The sequence below is a fragment of the Mustela lutreola genome, chromosome 5 (assembly GCF_030435805.1).
Source record: "Mustela lutreola isolate mMusLut2 chromosome 5, mMusLut2.pri, whole genome shotgun sequence".
In the NCBI taxonomy this organism is placed as follows: domain Eukaryota; kingdom Metazoa; phylum Chordata; class Mammalia; order Carnivora; family Mustelidae; genus Mustela; species Mustela lutreola.
Genome location: NC_081294.1, coordinates 121,466,361 through 121,483,076, shown reverse-complemented (window position 1 = coordinate 121,483,076; position 16,716 = coordinate 121,466,361). Strand labels below are relative to the sequence as shown.

At 40.8% G+C, this 16,716-nt stretch overlaps 1 long non-coding RNA gene across 2 annotated transcripts in view; it reads left to right on the top strand.

Moving 5' to 3' along the window:
- The window catches only part of LOC131832485 (uncharacterized), a 42,059-nt gene extending 36,857 nt beyond the window's left edge, over window positions 1–5,202 (top strand). The window contains exons 4-5 of one of the 2 annotated variants that reach the window (XR_009354071.1): window positions 1,189–1,257; window positions 3,427–5,202. This is a non-coding gene — a long non-coding RNA (uncharacterized LOC131832485). The remainder of the gene's footprint in view (window positions 1–1,188; window positions 1,258–3,426) is intronic. The other variant, XR_009354070.1, reaches the window with a different exon arrangement.
- Window positions 5,203–16,716: the final 11,514 nt, after the last annotated feature.

Genomic DNA, 16,716 nt, shown 5'->3' with positions numbered 1-16,716 from the left:
TATTTTAGGTAATTTTGAAAACACTAAAATGAAAAAAAAATAATTTGGGATCCTACATTCAGTGTTCTACTGCTATAAATCAGGTATAATTTTTTTTCCAGATCATTACATGCATATATTATGAAACAAACTACATTTGTTTGTTTATAAGATTGGAATCGCACTCTTTTTCCTACTCTTCTAAGCTGGTTCAATGCTATATGCCTAGTTGGGGGGTTGAAATGCTCTACCATCTAAGAACAATCATCTCTTTCCCAAAGGAAGTTATGCCTAGAAAACTCACACGCCGGGTGGGTATCAGAACACTCTTTTCTTGAATTGGTTCCAGATATTTTCTCATTATGCCTATAAACATTTGTGGGGAGGCCCCGTATAGCACATGGATAAAAGACAGGCCCTATGATAACCTAGGAAAATGTACAGAAGGCTGTGGATGCTACTTTGGTCTGGTTGAAATAATATGATTTGTATTTCATTGAAGAATTAATAAAATTACTGTGATCTTCAAAAGAAAGTTCTAACATTTCTTTCCTTTTCTTCCAAGAAGATATGTTAAAATGATATCAGAGGAGAAAGGAATTTGAATCTTCATGAGGAAACCAAATGTAGGAATAAAGAGCATAGATCTGGATTCAGACAGACCTAGATTTAAATAATGACACTACTAGTTGATAGCAGTAAGACCTTGTGCTGTACTTTCCTATTCTGAAAAATGGGAATGTAAATATTCCTTCAGTGTGTTGTTGGGAGAATTTAATGAGAATGTGTATGTAAAGCTATTAGTAAAGCATCAGGCTCACAGTGGGTACTTCCCTTGACAGTGGCTATTATTACTATTTAAAAAAAAGATTTTATTTATTTATTTGACAGAGAGACAGCAAGAGAGGGAACACAAGCAGGGGGAGTGGGAGAGGGAGAAGCAGGCTTCCTGCTGAGCAAGGAGCCGGGTCCGAGGCTCAATTCCAGGACCCTGGGATCATGACCTGAGCCGAAGGCAGAAGCTTAATGACAGAGCCACCCAGGTGTCCCATCTATTATTATTACTGAGTTGTGAGAAGATTAATTCAAGGGTCCCATGCTCAGTCCCACATGCTATACTATGAATTTAGCAGTGTCCGTTAACGTTAATATTCCCTCGCTGCTTGTTTTAACCACTAATAAAAACAAATGTTTTTTACTGTGTTTAAGATTCTGCGAACGGTCTGTTGCTAAGACACAATCAGAGAAGAAGGACATCAGGTTATACAAATTACTGAGGTACATTGGGTCTGATGCAATTTATGAAATACCAGAGATACAATCCATTTGTGGAGGAGAACTGATTTACATTCCTTGTGAAATGAGGCATTTCACTAAGAGACACAATTGGATGTGGCTGACTGCTTTGAATTCAGAAAGCAGTATGCACTGAGAGCTCTTTTCCCATCAGGGCTAATATACAGTAGCTGCTAGAGTTGCTGCTGACAGTGTATCATCTCCTTCTAGAAGGTTCCCCAAAGGATGAGTCTGCACATGGCAATTACTTGTATATTTCAAATCTTGCTTTTCTCTCTTGAGAAAAGGGCCTGTTCATTCTTATTTTTTAGTTTAAAACAAATATACACCTGGTTCCTTTGTTTTCAAAGTTTTCCCTAACTAGGAGCTGCTCTTCAGGATACTTCATGGTTCTTACTCCCTCCTGGTCAGTCAAACTCACATATCTAACGCTGCTTCCATCACGGGTCATAGCTGTCCTGTTTGTGCAGCCAACTCTAGCACTTACTTCTTTCTCATTGCTATTTTTAGCTGAAAGTGTGATTTAGTTTATTGCCTGTACTTCTGAGATTAAACCTAAATGTTAAAGAGAATCATGTGTCCATAGACAAAGAATCAGGAGAAAGCAGAGGGGGGGGGGCACACCGTGAGAGACTCGTCACTCTAGGAAACAAACTGAGGGCTGGTGGAGGGGAGATGGGTGAGGAGATGGGGTAACTGGGTGATGGATATTGGGGAGGGCACTTATGTAATGAGCCCTGGGTGTTATATGCAACTGACGAATCACTAAATTCTACCCCTGAAGCTAATTAAAAAAAAAGAAAAGAAAAAGAATCAGGAGAACATATTGGGCATTAGGTTCAGTACTATGTGCATTGTATCCATCTGACCTGTTTAGGAATGTTAGCTAGGAAATCCTAGCTCCAGTTTGCAAGTTGCAATGAAGCTGAAATGACTAATTCCTTCTGTGTCAGAAATTATCCCATAAGATTAATTTTTTCCTCAGCAATCAGCCACCACTATATTACCAGTTCTAAGTCATGAGCTTAATGTTCTTTGGTCATTATGTATTTCTTCTGTGAGTCATGATCAATAAATATTAGAAAAGAAATAGCCTTTGTTCTTCAGAATTCCTGGCTACTTTCAGAATTTTATTTTATAACACAATTGAAGAGCAACCAGGAAGTTATAAATAGAATCTTAAGAGAATGTAACAACCTTTAAATCCACAGATAAGTGAAAAGTTTACTGTGGTTTTTAAAATCCTCAGACAGGGGGCACCTGGGTGGCTCAGTGGGTTAAAGCCTCTGCCTTCAGCTCAGGTCATGATCCTAGGGTCCTGGGATCAAGCCCCGCATGGGGCTCTCTGCTCAGCAGGGAGCCTGCTTCCTCCTCTCTCTCTGCCTGCCTCTCTGCCTGCTTGTGATCTGTCTGTCAAATAAATAAATAAAATCTTAAAAAAAAAAATCCTCAGACAGAACATCCCTTGGAAATCTGAGCTAGTTAACTAGCAATTGAACCCAACCCCCTCCAATGTTAGTATAATGCCCTTCATTCTTTCTTGTATTGGTCATTGAGGGGTGCCAAAATTTGGTCTGGTCACCAGAAATGTGGGACAGAGAGATCTGTCGCTAGCATGACTGATTAACTAGCCATCAGGGAAAACAAAGACAGAAGTCTTGACCAGTGTGGCCTCTCCATTTGGTGCATTTTCTAGGTGCATTCTCCTTTCCTTCCTTAGTATCTGAACCTTACTTTCTGTGAGGCTGCAAGGTGCCCGGAGAAGTGCCTATTTCCCAGTTTCTTTTGTAACTACTGGTGACCTTGTAATTAAGCTCTGGCCAATGAAATGCAAATCTACGCGTTGCCGGGGTCTTTTTGGAAGACTCCTTAAATGAAACGGACTCAGTCAGCAGGTATCTTTTCTGCCGTTTTCCCTTGCTTCTTTCTTCTGCCCTTAAACGATCTGTAATGATTGGTGCTCCAACTGCCTTCTGGACCCAGGAAGCGACCACGGGACTGGAATCCAGCACGGTGGGAGGGGAGTGAGGATGCCGTGGCCCAGGATGGCTTTTAAACTACCATCCCAGACCTTTTATGCGAGAAAGAAACAACGTCCGTCTTGCTTAAACTACTCTGTTTGTGTTTTCTCACACGGGCCACTGAATCCAGCCTAACAGATACAGCCATTAAAGGGTCAAAGTTGAATGGATAAAGAAGATGTGGTCCATACACACGAAGGAATATTACGCAGCCATCAGAAAGGATGAATACCCAACTTTTGCATCAACATGGACGGGGCTGGAGGAGATGATGCTGAATGAAACAAGTCAAGCAGAGAAAGTCAATTATTAGATGGTTTCACTTATTTGCAGGGACATAAGGAAAAGCATGGAGGACATTAGGAGAAGGGAGGGGAAAATGAAGGAGGGGAATCAAAGAGAAAAACGAACCATGAGACCCTGTGGACTCCAGGAAACAGACTGAGGGTTTTAGAGGGGAGAAAGGGTGGGGGGATGGGTGAGCTTGGTGGTGGGTATTAAGGAGGGCACGTATTGCACGGAGCACTGGGTGTTAGGTATAAACAATGACTCATGGAACATTGCATTAAAAACTAATGACATGCTATACGGTGACTAACATAACACAATAAATAAATAAATAAATAAAAATAAAGCGTCAAAGTCTCTGGTATATGAATCTGCTTTCAAAAGAGACAAAGCCTTTTTTCTTTTCTTTTCTTTCTTTTTTTTTATGAGAGAAGAGATTAGAATGCCAACACTTTCAGGAGTTTCTTTTCAATCATTTAAAGTACAGATGACGGTTAGCAGACTCTGAGATGAAAGACTTGGAGTTTGAGGCACGTCTGTGGGGAGTGTGGAGAGAAAGAACCTGTGGGAGGGAGAGAAAAGGACTCAGAAAGGGGGCTGAATCTGCCACGTTTTCATCCGTGCTATCCTCCTGTGCCTGATGGAACCGGGGGCCTTGGACCTTGCCTGGAGAGCCCTGGGGCCATGGAGGAGGAAATGTCTGTGTCTGCCCCGAGGCACCCTGAAAGACTGGCCCTCCAGGCAACAAGAGAGAAGACGGCCATTCTGCTGCCTGTCTGCCTGCCAAACACTGGGCAATTACCTGCGTCTTTGGTTCCAGTGTCATCAAGAACCCCTCAACGTGGGGTATTGCCTTATTTTGTGGATGTGCAAACTGAGGCTCAGAGAGATGAGACATCCCGCCCAAGGTTACTATCTGAGACCCAGTAGGGTGACCTACTGTCCCGGTTTTCCCAGGACTGAGGAGTTTCTTGAGATGCAGGACTTTGAGGACAGGACCAGGCAAGCCGAAGGGTTGGTTGGTCTGGGCTGTCTGCCTGCAGAGCTCTGTTATACCAACTGTAGCCCCAACAGAGCAGACAGCTCAGATTTCCCCAAGAGCTGGCTCTAGCATCCTAAAATGCTCAACCTTGACCTGTGATCTGGGAATCTGTTCTCCTTTCTGGAAGTAGGCCCTGGACCAGACCTAGTAGGATGGTGTGATGGAACCAGAGTCTCCTCTGTGTTGTTTTACCACTCCAGGCTCAGATCCCCAAATCTACACACCCAACAGCTAACACCTCGAGAGAGCCCAGTGCTATGCCAGGAGCAGAGCCTTGTCCCGCATGGGGCAGAGCCCAGGGCCTTGTCCTACTGTGCTGAAATGTTCTCCAGATCCTCTGCCCTCCTTGTCCACCAGTTGTGACCACTTAAAACTATTAAAACATCTTTACCATTAAAATACTTTTGGGGGCACCTGTGTGGCTCAGTGGGTTAAAGCCTCTGCCTTCGGCTCAGGTCATGATCCCAGGGTCCTGGGATCGAGCCGCGCATCGGGCTCTCTGCTTCCTCCTCTCTCTCTCTCTGCCTGCCTCTCTGCCTGCTTGTGATCTCTGCCTGCCAAATGAATAAATAAAGTCTTTAAAAAAATACTTATTTTCTAGAGTTTTGAAAGTACTATCATTTGTCTGCCTAAAGATGCAAAAGGTACAAATTAAAGGTGAAGAACTTCCAAATTCTATCCCTTTCTATCTTAGCTTATCCCTTACTAAATGGCACCAATGGGATTTTGTGAGTCTCCCTGTGAATAAAACCAAATAATGGCCATCTAGGGTATAGGTTCCCAGCCTGGGGTTTCCAGATGGGATTTGAGGATACAGGACCCTCCCTGAAATTGTGTGCCCTGATGTTTGTGTGTGTGTGTGTGTGTGTGCACACCTGCACACACACATACTCTTTTATAGAGTAGAGGGTCTGCAGCTTTTACCACATCCTCAGGGGATTCTATGACCCATAGCTAAGAAGCGCTAGAGAATTATCTTGGGAGAGTTTTTTACTTTCTATACAAGGTGTCTTTGTTTTATGAAACGATTCATAGAAGCAACTTATCACAGTATATGAGCCTATGAATCAGGCTCTGGCCTTGATGCAGCAAAGGAAGAAGGCAGGGAGCCACAAGGACACAAGGAAAGGTGTGGTCAAGACAGCAGCAGGGAAGGAGAGCTGAGAGCTCTAGTCATCTGGGCACCACGCCCTATGGTGACAATGAGAATCCTCAGACTCAGAGTAAAGAGCCATGGGGTCTCTGGGGTCCAGAGCCAGTGGCCAAAGACTTCCTTACTCTCTTTGCCTTTAACCTATCTGTAGGTGATCAATTTTTTGTTTTTGGTGTTTTCTTTAATATTTTTGCTTGTTTGTATTGTTGCAAAGTGCAACTTCTCTCATAAATACATTCGTCCAGTAAACATCTAATGAGTACCCTAGGTTCCTGTCTGAAAGCTCACAGAGTGGAGCCTGGACCTCGGATGTGGGTTTGTAGCTCAGCTCTACCCTTTATAAACACATATAGCCCTGGGGAAGCAGCCTGGCCCCAGTGGCATGGACCTGGTTCCCTATCCTTCTTTTTCCCAGAAAATTCTGGAAGCAGAAACCCTTAAATAATAGGGCCATGGGTAATCTGCTTGTGTCCTCATGAATAGTTCAGCAGGTCAAGCCTGCTCTCGGTGGGAGGGTCAGCCCAGCACAGCCTTGAACCCCTCTTTCCTGTCTGTTTCATTTTCCACAACGCCTGTCTGCCCCACTGGTGAGTCTGAGAGCCTGTGTGGTGCGTGCTGGATGATGAGGAGGCCGATCTCCAATAGGAGCCAGTGATGGCAGAATAAGGCGAGATGAGGAGGTAGGACCTTCCCAGGGACTGCAGATGACACGGAACACTTCAACCTGCTCTAACAATAGGGGTCGCGACCACTGGGGCCTCCCCAGGCACAGGCTTATGCTTGAGAAGTTTTTTAAAAATGGAAAACCAAGAGTCTGTGATCCTTCTCAGTGAGGCTGAGGTGTTTTCCCCTCACCAAGTTGATGGTGGGAACATGAGGAGATGATGGATTCCTTTCTTTGGTGAAATTTTTTTTGTTTTGTTTTGTTTTCAGGCTCAGATGACAAAAAAAGAACTGAGTAAAAGGGATGGCCTGTGGCTCCTCAGGGGTTGGGGGCGCCTGTGGCTAATGATCTGACAGGGGCCTCATGGTCCACAAGCACACTCTTTGGGTTTTCCTGGAATCTTTGGACTCTAATTCAGGTTTATCTGCCTGAACTGTTTTCCCTCCCTCACCCCCAAGCGAATGAATCATTTCCTCCTCTCATATCCTGCCAGACATCTCAAACCAGGCCTCCCGTTCTTGGGTAAGTGCCCAAACAGAACTCCTGGGGATGAAAAAAAGCAATGGATGGAAAACAATTTTTCATTATCATTTACAAGCCTCTCAGAAGAGGCTTTTTGGGAGAAGCCTGTGGGCATGATACCCGTCCCAGCTGGTTGCTCCTGGTGAGTGGCTCATTGTCAATACTGACACGCTACAGTGGCTCCTGTGTCACCGAGCCTCCGGAGCCAGGGGAGCCTGATTCATTTCCTAGAGACAGACTAACACATTGGGCAGCTGCCCGTGTCCAAGACACTTCATCCACAGCTAAGTGGAAAGTCACTCAACATGAAATGATGAGCTTCTGCTGCCATCTGGTGGAATTCTCACCTTTAATCATTACTAATTAGAGAGTCACTTGTCAGACACTGTAGAGCAATGGTTCTCAAAGTGAGTTCCTAGGACTAGCACTATTGACATCACCTATCATTTACCACCTATGGCATTTGGCCAGTTACTTCATTATCATCATCATCATCATCATCATCTTCTTCTTCTTCTTCTTTTTAAAGATTCTATTTATTTGAGAGAAAGAGAGAGAGAGATCACGAGAGGTGGTTGAGGGACAGAGGGAGAGGCAAACTCCCTGCTGAGCAGAGAGCTCAAGGCGGGACTTGATCCTGGGACCCCAAGATCAGGACTCATGACTTGAGCTGAAGCCAGCTACTTAACCAACTGAGCCACTCAGGCGCCCTTAGTTAATTTTTCTAAACTTCGTTTCCTTAGTGATAAAATACCTAACTCACAATATTATAAGGATCGAAACAGAAAGGTAGATAACATGAGCAGTGATAATAAAAATGTAAGGTGCCTCACATTAAATTTAACTAAGGATGTGAGATTATGACAAAATGTAAAACTTTTGTTTGAAAGACATTTGTGAATGCCTCAGTGGAAGAGTTCTCCCCAAGAGCAGAGTCTCAGGCTCTACTTTAGACCAATTGGATAATAGGATCTCCAGGTTATTTGTAGAAACATCAAAATTTGAAAAGCACTGCTTTTGATGAGATAAATGCTTATTCTTATTATTCCTACTTTGTGACCCTAAACATCCTCATGTTGTTTTGATTTTTAAAAAATGCTGTCATCAAGGACACCCATCACAAGACAGGATGTAAAGTTAAGTTTAAGAGCACTGGATTTGGGGTCAGCTCCCACTTATTTTGTACCCCACCTCTGATCACTTACTACCGAGGATGTGTGCCGGGGTGCTTATTCTTTCTGAGCCTTGGTTGGCTTAGTTGTGAAATAGTCATGAAAATATCTAACTCCAAGCAGTGTGAGGATTTAAACAGAAGATGTAATTAACTTAAATAGTAGTAATAAAAAAATAAGGTGCCCAGTATTAAAACTAACAAAAGATGTGTGATTATGGGGGGAAAAAAAGTATAAAATGTCATTGCAAGGCATTAGAAAATACTTAAAGAAGAAACCACGTTCAAGCATAGGAAGACCCAATGGAGTAACACTGTCAGTCATCTTCAAAGTAATCTCTTCTAATGCAATTCAAATTACAACCTCAACTGGGCTCTTTGTTGAACTTGACAGACTGATTCTGAAATTCATGTAAAAGAAACAGACTAAGAATAGCTTAGACAATTCTGAAAAAGAATCAGATAGGAGAGTCCCTCTCCCACATGCCAAGACTAACTATAAAGCCATAACAGTTCAGGTGAGGTGGTGTGACACATGGATGAATTAGTGGAAAAGACCAGAGTTCAGATTTGGGAATTTGACAGATGAGAGTGGTGGTTATACCAATCAGTGGGAATGCCTGAGCTACTTGATAAATGACTCTACTATAATTGACTATATGGAAAACCCCCCTCCTACCATATAGACACAGAGAACTCTTCTTTAAAGCACACACTAAATTAAATTATTTTCAGATTGATCGACTATCTAAAGGTATACAGCAAAACTAAGAATTTTGAAGAGAATACAGAAAAATTTCTTTGTGATTTTAGTACAGGAAAGAACATATTAAGCAAAACCCCCTGTGCCAAAACTATAAAGCGAAAGATTCTGATACATTTGATTACATTAAAATTAGAAACGTCTGTGCATGAAAAGACAATGTAAACAAAGTGAAAAGACCAAGCACCCTTTGGGGGGAGAAATTTTCATACATAATAGATAAAAGATTTGTATCAGAATACATAAAATAATCCCATAAATGAAGAAAACGAAAGATAACCCAACAAGGGGCACCTAGGTGGCTCAGTAGGTTAAGTCTCTGCCTTCAGCTCCAGTCATGATCTCAGGGTCCTGGGATCGAGCCCCGCTTTGGGCTCTCTGCTCAGCAGGGAGCCTGCTTCTCCCTCTCTCTCTGTCTGCTTGTGATCTCTTTCTCTCTCTTTAATAAGTAAATACAATCTTTAAAAAAAAAAAACATAAGCCAATGAAAAGATGGACAAAATATATGAACATACCCAGCCCAGAAGGAAAAATACTGGTATCTCTTAGATGTATGACAAAGTGTTAAGCCTCAGCACTTAACAGTGAAATGCAAATTGACAGATGAAATGGTATAAACAATTACAAAATAGAACTGCCATATGATCCAGAAATTCCACTTCTGGGTATTTATCTAAAGAAAATGGAAATACTAACTTGGAAAAATACCTATCTTCCTGTATTCACTTCATCATTATTTACAGATTCCAAGATATGGAACAACCTAAGTGCCCATCAATAGACGAATGGATAAGAAAAAGTGAGATACACACACACACAAATACACACACACTCACACACACACATAGTGAAGGATTATTCAGACATAAAAATAAATAATTCTTGCCATTTGCAAAAACATGAATGGCCCTTGAAGAGATTATGCTAAGTGAAATAAATCAGACAAAAACAAATATCATATGATCTCACGTATATGTGGAATCTAAAATAAACAAACAAATAAGCAAAAACACTCATAGGCAGAACAGACTGGTAGTTGCCAGAGGAGGAGGGCAGTGAGTAAAATGGGTAAAAGCCAAATGGTTTCTCGAGGAAGGCAAGATGGAGGAGGAGTAAGGCAACCCATGTCACCTGGTCCCTTGAATTTAGCGGGACATCATTCAAACCATTTGAACACAAAATCAGCCTGAGATGTGAGAATATATAATTGGATCTCCACAAGCAGAAAAGTGACTGCCTCCTGCAAGGTAGGACATGTGGAGCCGTGAATCTGTGGGGAGATATTGGAAGATAAGCAGAAGGTGGGGAAGCCTCCATAAGCTGGCTCCTGGAGAATGATTTAACACCAGAGCACAAAATCAGGACCCTTAGACATCTGCTTTAGCGAGAGACATCTCTCTCTGAAAGGAGGGTCTAGAGAGGAAAAGGCAGAATTCTAGGTAGGGCATTGCGGTCTCAGGGTACAGAGAGCCACAGAACGTGAGGGAGTGCCTGAACTGGTAGAGTGCCTGAGCAATGGAGCCAGGAAGCAGGTTGTGGTCAGCGAGCCCAGGAGGGGATTCTCAGCTCGGATCACCATAAACCTTGAACCAGGTTCAAGGTGGGTTGGTAATCGCTCTCTTCTTGAGCAGCCTGAAAAAGACTGGAACCTGAGCCCACCACCGGGCAACAGCTTGGAGGGTGCTAGTGGCCCAGAAAGGACATTAGGGTGGTAGCGGGACATGATCCAGGACCTCCGGGTGTGTGTGTGTGTGAGACTGAGGCCGCTTGTGTTTTTTGTTTTTTGTTTTTTTTTAATTTTTTAATTTTTTGTGTGACAAAGATATTTTCTTCTTCTTCTTTTTTAAAATTAACGTATAAAGTATTCTTTGTTTCAGGGGTACAGTCTGTGATTCATCAGTCTTACAAAATTCACAGCACTCACCATAGCACACGCCCTCCCCAGTGTCCATCACCCAGACACCCTATCTCTTCCACCCATCTTCTGTACAGCAACTCTCAGTTTGATTCCTGAGATTAATAGTCTCTTATGGTTTGTCTCCCTCTTTGGTTTTGTCCCATTTCATTTTTTCCTCTCTTTTCCCCATGATCCTCTGCCTTGTTTCTCAAATTCCTCCTATCAATGAGAGCATATGATAATTGTCCTTCTCTGATTGGCTTATTTTGTTCAGCATAATACCCTCTAGTTCCATCTATGTTGTTGCAAATGGCAAGGTTCCTTTTTTTTTTTTTTTTTTTTGATGGCTGCATAATAATCCATTGTGCTTGTGGTTTTGGAGTGGTAAAAGGCAGTGGTACTCCCTGGCCCCTGGGATGGCCTGAGAGGGTTGCTGTGAGTGTGCACCATGGGAGGCTGCAGTTTTCAGGGGCACATACAGAAGAGGAGACTGTTTGTCCTGAGGGTTTACTAAAGGGCAGACTGTGAATTTTCTGCTCTGGGCCAGAGGTCTGGGCATGGCCCATGATCCTCTGAAGAGGTATAGAAAGGCTCCACAGAACAAAAGTCAACAGAAGACTGGTTTCCACTGAGCCCATGGCCATGACATGGTGGGTGGGGCAACCTCACCCAGGCAGGGTAACCTGAGAAAGAGCGCGGCAGACCCCTCCCCCAGAAGACAGTCTGGAAGAACAGGTGAATAGCAATACTATAGTCCCCACAGACTGTAAATTTCTCACTTCAGGGGAAATAGTATGTAGAGCTCCAGGTGTTGCCTCACAACTCATTTATTTTTCAGATAAAATTCTCCTTTTCTATTTTGTTTTCTTTTTCTTATGCTTTTTACATTTTTTTCTTTTTGCTTTTTTCTCATTTCATTAGATGCTTATTATACCAGCTTATATTTCATAGTCACTTTTTAACTTGTGTTTTTTCACATCTACATATTTTTATAGATATATGTTTCATTTTTGTCCTTTTTTCACTATTCAATTTTATCTTTATATATATATTTATAGTTATTGTATCCATTTATATGCATACATATTTATATATGTGTATATATGTATATATAAATATGTATGTATATAGATTATGTATATATGTATATAAATATATATCTATAAATGGCAACATAAGTAAAAGTTTATATATACACATATAAATTTATATATATACATGTATATATATAAATTTTTACTTTCCTTGCAATTTTGGGATGCACTGTCTTCTAACACACAGACCAAAATTCGCCCAGGAACAAGTGGGACTCCCAGCTTTGTCCATGCTGTGAGATTATAGTCCCTCTTCCCCTCCCCCACTTTTTTCTTTTTACAATTCTATTCTTGTGTTTCATTTTGGCTTTGTTTTTCTTTGGTGGCTTCCAACCACTCAGGGTTTTGTTAGGATGCATCTTTCTTGGGTCATAGTTGATATATTGGACTCAGCTCATTCACACACCCATCGTTCTCAGGACAGAATGACAAGGAGGAACACACACAAAAGAATCAGAGACAGTGTTCTCTGACACAGAGCTAATAAATATGGCTAAAAGTAAGATGTCAGAGATAGATTCAGGATAGCAATAATAAAGTTAATAGCTAGGCTTGAAAAAAGCATAATGAGGGGCGCCTGGGTGGCTCAGTGGGTTAAGCCTCTGCCTTGAGCTCAGGTCATGAGCTCAGGTTACTGGGATCAAGTCCCACATGGGGCTCTCTGCACAACAGAGAGCGTGCTTCCCCCTCTCTCTCTGCCTGCCTCTCTGCCTACTTGTGATTTCTCTCTGTGTGTGTCAAATAAGTAAATAAAATCTTTAAAAAAAAAAAAGAAAAAGAAAAAACATAATGACAATATAGAATCTCGAAGGGCAGAAAAAGATCTAATCAGGCCAAACTTGAAAATGCTATGAAAGAGATGCAGTCTAAACTGGATACTCTAACAGCTAGGGTCAATGAGGCATAAGAGAGAATAAGTGATCTAGAAGATAACGTGATGGAAAGAAAGAAAGTTTAGGAAAACAGAGATAGGCAGCTAGTAGCCCATGAAAAAAGACTTAGAGAGTTTAATGATGTCATTAAAAGTTCCAATGTGAGAATTACTGGGATCCCCAAGGGGGTGGAGAGAGAGCGGAGCTAGAAGGTATATTTAAGCAAATCATAGCTGAGAACTTTCCTAATCTGGGGAAGGAAAAAGCATTTGTGTCCAAGAGGCAGAGAGAACCTCTTGCAAAATAAAAAAGAAAAAAATAGATCAACATCCTGATATATAATAGTGAAGCTTGCAAATCTTACAGCTAAAGAAACTATCTTGTGAGTAGCTAGGGAGAGGAGGTAACTCACATATGGAGGGAGGAACATCAGATTGACATCAGACCTAGCCACAGAAATGTGGTAAGCCAGAAAGGGGTGGCAGGACATTCAGGGTAATCGTGAAAAGAATATGCAGCCAAGAATACTTTATCCAGGAAGGTTGTCATTCAGAATGGATGGACAGATGATAAAGAGCTTCCAGGACAGGCAGAAACTGAAAGAATATGTGACCACCAAGCCACCCTGCAAGAAATATTAAGTGGGACTCTGTAAGTAAAGAGAGACCCCAAGAGGGAGTGTCTAAAATACAGTGGGCACTCAATAAATACTTGTTAACAAAATTAATGAGTGAGTGAAAGAATCAATCTTAATGATTTGGAGCACTCCCAAAGGAGTGCCTTTTTTTTTTTTTTTTTTTTTTTTGTGCCTCTTCCAAAGTCAATACAGACCAGTAACAGAGACAATCTGCAGAAACAGGGACTTTATAGGCAATACAATAGCACCAAATTGATATCTTTCAATAGTTACTCTAACTGTAAATGGGCTAAATGCTCCAACCAAAAGACATATGGTATTGATTTGGATAAAAAAGCAGGACCTATCCATATGCTGTCTATAAGAGACTCATTTTGAATCTAAAGACATCTCCAGATCAAAAGTGAGAGGATGGAGAAACATTTACCACGCCAGTGGACCTTAAAAGAAAGCTGGGGTGGCAATCCTCATATCAGACAAATTAGATTTTAAATTAAAGATTGTAGTTAAGAGATGTAGAGGGACACTGTATCATACTTAAAGGGTTTATCCAACAAGAAGATCTGACAAGTGTAAATATCTATACCCACCCCAACATGGGAGCAGCCAATTATATAAAACAGAAATAACCAAAATAAAGAAACATATTTATACCAATACATTAATAGTGGGAGACTTCAACACTCCACTCATAGCAATGGATAGACCATCTAAGCAGAAGATCAAAAAAGAAACAAGAGCTTTGAATGACACATTGTGTCATATATACAGAACATCCCATACTAAAACAGCAGAATACTCATTGTTCTTGACTGCACATGGAACTTTCTCCAGAATAGATCACATACTGGGGCATAAATGAGGTCTCAACCAATAAAAAAATATTGACATTATTTCCTATGTATTTTCAAACCACAATGCTTTGAAACTGGAACTCAATCACAAGAAGAAATTTGGAAGGAACTCAAACACTTGGAGGTTAAAGAGCATCCTGCTAAAGAAAGAATGGGTCAACCAGGAAATTAAAGAATAACTTAAACAATTCATTGACACCAATGAAAATGAAAACACATCAATTCAAAACCTATGGGATACAGCAAAGGCAGTCCTAAGAGGGAAGTAAAAAGCCATCTAAGCCTCTCTCAGAAAATAAGAAAATTCCAAGTGCTCATGGATTGGAAGAATAAACATTTTGAAAATTAATAAGATCAATAAACCTCTTGTCAGACTTATCCAAAAGAAAAGAGAAAGGACCCAAATTATTAAAATCATGAATGAAAGGGAAGAGATCATGACCAACACCAAGGAAAATAGAAACAATTGTTAGAACTTATTATCAGCAGCTAAATCCCAACAAATTGGGCAATCTGGAAGAAATGGATGCATTCCTGGAAACTTATAAATTACCAAGACTGAAACAGGAAGATGTAGAAAATCTGAACAGATCAAGGAAATGGAAAAAGTCATCAAAAACCTTCCAAAAAACGAGAGTCCAGGACCAGATGGCTTCCCAGGAGAATTCTACCAAACATTTAAAGAAGAAATAATAACTATTCTACTGAAGCTGTTTCAAAAAATAGCAATGGAATGAAAACTTCGTAACTTGTTCTATGAGGCCAGCATAACCCTGATACCCAAACCAGATAAAGATCCCATCAAAAAGGAGAATTACAGACAAATGTCCCTGAAGAACCTGGATGCCCAAATCTCAAAAAGATCTTAGTCAATAGTCTCCAACAGTACATTAAAAGGATTATTCACCATGACCAGGTGGGATTTATTCCTGGCATGCAAGAGTGGTTCAACATTCACAAATCAATTGACACACATGAACAAAAGAAGAGACAAGAAAGATGATCCTCTCAACCGATGCAGGAAAAAACATTTGACAAAATACAGTATCCTTTCTTGATTAAAACTCTTCAAAGTATAGGGATAGAAGGAACATAAATCAACATCATAAAAGTCATCTATGAAAAGCCCACAGCAAATATTCTCAATGGGGAAAAACTGAGAACTTTTTTCTTAAGGTCAGGAACACAACAGGGATGCCCACTCTCATCGCTATTGTTCAACATAGTACTAGAATTCCTAGCCTAAGCAACCAGACAGTAAAAAGAAATAAAAGGCATTCAAATTAGAAAAAAAAGTTAAATTCTCTCTCTTGGCAGATAATGTGATATATTATGTGGAAAACCCAAAATATCCCACCCCCAAATTACTAGAACTCATATAGCAATTCAGCAACATGGCAGGATACCAAAGCAATGTACAGAAATCAGATGCATTGCTACACACTAACAATGTGACTGAAAAAAGAGAAATTAAGGAATTGATTCCATTTACAATAGCACACAACACCATAAGATTCCTAGGAATAAACCTAACCAAAGAGGTAAAGTATCTATATTCTAGAAAATACAGAACACTTATGAAAGAAATTGAGGAAGACACAAAGAGATAGAAAAACATCCCATGTTCATGGATCGGGAGAATAAATATTGTCTATGCTTCCCAGAGCAATCTATGCATTCAGTGAGATCTCTATAAAATATCATCAACATTTTCCACAGAGCTGTAACAAAGAATCCTAAAGTTTGTATGGAACCAGAAAAAAACCCGAATCACCAGGGGAATGTTGAAAAAGAAAACCAAAGCTGGTGGCATCACAATCTGGACTTCAAGCTATTACTATTGCAGAGCCATCGTCATGATGACAATATGATATTGGCACAAAAACACATAGATCAGTGGAATAGAACAGAGAGTCCAGAAATGGTCAACTAATCTTCAACAAAGCAGGTTGTTCAAAAGATTGAATCAAAAAAAAGATAGTCTCTTCAATAAATGGTGCTGGGAAAATTGGACAGCCACAGGCAGAAGAATGAAATTAGACCATTCTCTTATACCTTACACAAGCATAAACTCAAAATAGATGAAAGACCTCAATGTGAGACAGGAATCCATCCAAATCCTAGAGCAAACATAAGCAGTAACCAATTCAACATTGGCCACAGCAACTTCTTTCAAGACACATCTCTAAAGGCAAAGGAAACAAAAGCAAAAATTAACTTTTGGGACTTCATAAAGATAAAAAGCTTCTGCACAGCAAAGGAAACAGTCATCAAAACTAAGAGGCAACCCATGGAATGGGAGAAGATATTTGCAAATGACATTATGATAAAGGGCTGGTATCCAAGATCTATAAAGAACTTATGAAACTCAACACCCAGAAAATAGTCCAGTCAAGAAATGGGCAGAAGACATAAACAGATACTTCTCCAAAGAAGACATACAAATGGCTAACAGACACATGA